We start from the raw sequence: 4,311 nt of genomic DNA, 5'->3' as shown, positions 1-4,311 counted from the left end.
AATTAGTGGTCACCACAGCACAATGGAGAAGAAATTACAAGAGATGAAGGAGAGGGGCTGGGGATGCGTGCGCCTGGGTTCGATCCTTAGCACCACATACAAAGATGTTGTGTACAAAGATGTTGTGTACGCAGATAACTAAAATAAAATAAATATTAAAAAATTCTCTCTCTCTCTCACTCTCACTCTCACTCTCTCTTAAAAAAAAAAAAAAAAAAAACACAAGAGATGAAGGAGAAGAGGGAAAAGTCTTTCCTCTACCTCTTCCCAGATGACTGTGCGGGAAGCATCTTTAAACATTTCACGTGATTCTTTGAGTACAGATGATTCCTGTTCTGGTGGTTTACACACACCTTTGGATGATCTCTGTGGAAAATCAGGATGTGAAAATCAGGAAAAAAAAAATTGGAAAGGACTGTTAGTGGAATTAGAAGTGATATGTGCACATCCTCATGTGTTAAAAACAGCACTTATTTATCAGCATCGTCCAGTAATCTCCATCAGTCGAGCCCTCAGAGATCCATGAGTCATCATCTTTCAAAAGAGGAAGAGGTGAATTGGCGGAAAGACACTATAGGAGAAGTAGTCACCCCAGACAAGAGGCTAGCAGAGGCTATATCTGAGATGTTTGAGAAATATAGCTGGGGCTGGGGTTGTGGCTCAGTGGTGAAGCACTTGCCTGGCATGTGTGAGGCACTGGATTCGAGTCTCAGCACCACATATAAATAAATTAATTAAATAAAAGTCCGTCAACAACTAAAAGAAAAAAAAATTTAAAAAGAGAGAAAGAGAGAGAGAGAGAAATACAGCTGGTCTTCTACAATGTCTATAGCAAAAGGTTGCCTTTTGGAGCATTCAAGGCCCAGGAATTTCACAGCAAAGAGAAAAAGAACATCACCTCCAAAAGACCAGCTGAAGAGAAAGAGGCTCAGCCTGAAGCCTGTTTCTCCCAGGCTGGAGCAGAGACTGCAGCCAGCAACCAGGCCTGCCACCTCCACTCCTGATCATGGGGAGTCCTATGAGGACTATTTCTCACCTGACAACCTGAGGAAAAGGGTTGAGAGCAGCTTAAACCTGGATCTCCACCACTATCAAGTCCTGCTCAGCTTGGCTGCAGAAGTTTTTCTAAGAGGGAGAGAACAAGCATTAGAAATGTTTGATTTTTCCTGCATTGGTGAAAACCCCAGATCAGTCCATATGACTCAGTTAACAGCAAAATCTTGCTCCTGACTTCAGAAACCTGCAAAATGTGAACAGAACACAATTCCAGTTGCATGGCTGGGGAGGAGACCCCCATGCTGAAAACAGCCAGTGGTGTGCTGGGTAGCTGAAGACACTTCCCCAGGTGGAAGCTCTGCTTGACCAGAAGGACAGGAGGGTGACTTATGTCCTCCCAAGAGAAGCAGAGAAGATGTGGGAGGATCCCTCTGTTGAAAAAGCGGGCAGAAAGAAGACTCCACTTCCACTTTCAGGGAGTGAAATATCAGAAGTATCACTATTACATATCTTTCCCTTGAGTATAAATTCCCCAGAATTATCTCACTAAAAACATTAACATAATTTTCCATATTTTAAGCCTACTATTTATATCTCAACTTTTTCAACAAATGTCAACAAAACATTGTATATTAAGCTTAGCATGTTTTCAAACTATGTAGAATCATGTTGACTCCAAAGTAAATGTGTTTGCACGTGGACTGTTTTGGTAGTTCAGAACACCATGCTCCTAAAACCTATACTCTTATTCTCAGTTTTTATCTACTGTATTTTTAAGTGTTTGAATAGCTTTTAATGAAATGTATACATAAATTAAGTGGAAGAAAACTAGTTTCAAACAGTGTGTCACAATTTAAATCTCAGTGTTGACAGGAGTGGAGTGGTCCTTGGAGCAGACCTGGCTCTTGTCCCAGGGCTGAGCTCTGAGAGTCCCAAGCCCTGAGCTCCAGGCTTAAATAGGAGAGGATAAGGGGCCAGCACTGGTTGGCTCCCTGGGACTTGGAGTCATTAGAATTAAGGGTGGGTGTGGGCCATCACACAGGTATGCAGGCAGCACCTGTGTGATTTGTTCTGACTCAGATGGGAACGATCTGTGTGCCCTGATGTAAGGCATCTTCTAGACTCTGGTGCCTCTTTTTGTATCATCACCAAGAGACAAAATCATTCAATTCAGGCTGGGGTTGTGGCTCAGTGGTAGAGCCCTTGCCTAGCATGTGTGAGGCATTGGATTTGATCCCCAGTACCATATAAAAATAAAAAAATAAAATGAAGGTATTGCATTGTGTTCATCTACAAGTAAAAGAATTTTTTAATATTTAGTTAGTTAGTTAGTTGTAGTTGGACATAATACCTTTATTTGTTTATATGTGGTGCTGAGGATCGAACTCTGGGCCCCATACGTGCTAGGCGAGCACTCCTCCGCTGAGCCACAATCTCAGCCCTTAAAATTTTTTTTTAAAAAATCATTTGATCCTAGAGTAAGAAGAGACTTCCATGCTGTGTAGCCCAACCTAACCTCTTACTTGCATAATAATTGAGTCTCATATATGTCTTAAGTGTTCAATGTCAGCCACTGGGACTCAGGTAAACCATCTCTTGGGGAATCTACTATAGGGAATGCTTGGAGCCCTTCGTTAAATGGACACTGCACTCCTGCCAGAGCTGTAAGCAGGAAAGACTGATCCACAGCAAACTAGGCCTCTCCAGATCTTCCATGCTGAAATAAAGTCTTTTCAGTTCCTGTTTTCAATTAAAATACATACATACATAGAGAAAATAATACCTCTCTCTGATGCCAGAGTAGGGGGTAAGGAGAAGGGAGGGATGGGAAGGTGGTAAATGAGAAGGTGGGGCAGCAAAGAGATGAAAGCTGAGGCTTCAGAGATGATGGCAGAGGGGGCTCCTGTGACAACTGAAAAGTAGTGAATCTAGAGAATAAATACATTGAAAGCAGAAGCAAAATTGGCATGTAGATGAAGGTGGTTCTCAGCCTAGTGGGGAGGAAGAGAAAATCTATCAAAAGCCCATCTCTTGATGGTCAGTGGTTATGTTCACAAAATATATATCCTCTCTTTCTTGCATTTCTGAATTGTATGCATAGGTACTGTGGGTTTTTATGGTGTCTCATATCCCAAGTCAACACTGAAACTCTTGGGTAGAAGTTAAGAATGCACATCCTGGATATAAAGCTAGAGGATGCGAATTTGTACTTCCATGAAGTGGGTCAAAAAGGATTATTGTTGGCTGGGGATATAGCTCAGTTGGTAGAGTGCTTGCCTCAAATGTAAAAGGCTCTGGGTTCAATCCCCAGCAACACACACACACACACACACACACACACAAAGGATTATTGTTGTTATCACTCAGAACAGTCTTGAGTCTCCCTGCCTTAAGTCTCAATATCTATAAAGAATAATTCTTAACTATAAAAACGATTGAAACTATACAGATGAATCTAAATTAATCTAAAATTAGACTTCATACCATCTATTTCCATATTTGATGGCATAAACTTTTAGGAACACAAAAACTAAATTGTGATTGTTGTTACCTGGTAATTTGGGGCTTGTCAAATCATCTTCCTACACTTCAACCCCAGAAGAATTTGCATGTGTTGCCATCAAGTGATATTAGTACGATCTCAGTAGTTGAAAATTTAGGATGAGTGAGTGAGAAATATGTGTGCAATCAAAACCAATCACTTAGGGTTGTGAATGCAGCTCAGTTGGTAGAGCAATTGCCTAGTGTGCATGAGGCTCTGGGTTTGAGCCCTAGCACCACAAAGAAAAAAAAAAAAGTCACAAGAGCTATATTCCAGTTCCCATTTCCACATACCCTGCTTAAAACACAAGGCTTTGGAGAGTAAATCATCAATATGAGGCAAGTAGAATAGTAAGAAAGATACACCTATCTTCTGCATCACACTGCTCAATTGTCCACTGACCATTCAAAGATGTGGGCAAGATGAGAGACACAGCATGAAGTAAAAGGCAGAGAAACACAAGTGGGACCTGGAGGAGGAAAGTTGCTGGCCAACCTCTGTCACTTTATTAACTGATATTTTTAGGCAAGTGTCCTAAGTTCTCATGGCCTCAGCTGCTTTGTGGACTCAGTGGGGAGGATAAGAATATCAGCATTAGGGCAGGACACCGTGGCATACACACATAATCCCAAGTACTCATGGCTAAGGCAGGAGGATTGAAGTTCCAAACCAACCTCAGCAATTTAGAAAGACCTTGTCTCAAAATTTAAAAAGGGCCATGAGTATACTTCAATGGCAGAGCACTTACTTAGCATGTATGAATCCCCTGGTTT

This window comes from Callospermophilus lateralis, chromosome 7, assembly GCF_048772815.1.
Source record: "Callospermophilus lateralis isolate mCalLat2 chromosome 7, mCalLat2.hap1, whole genome shotgun sequence".
Taxonomy (NCBI): domain Eukaryota; kingdom Metazoa; phylum Chordata; class Mammalia; order Rodentia; family Sciuridae; genus Callospermophilus; species Callospermophilus lateralis.
The sequence above is the reverse complement of the archived record's forward strand: the minus strand, read 5'-3'. Positions refer to the sequence as shown.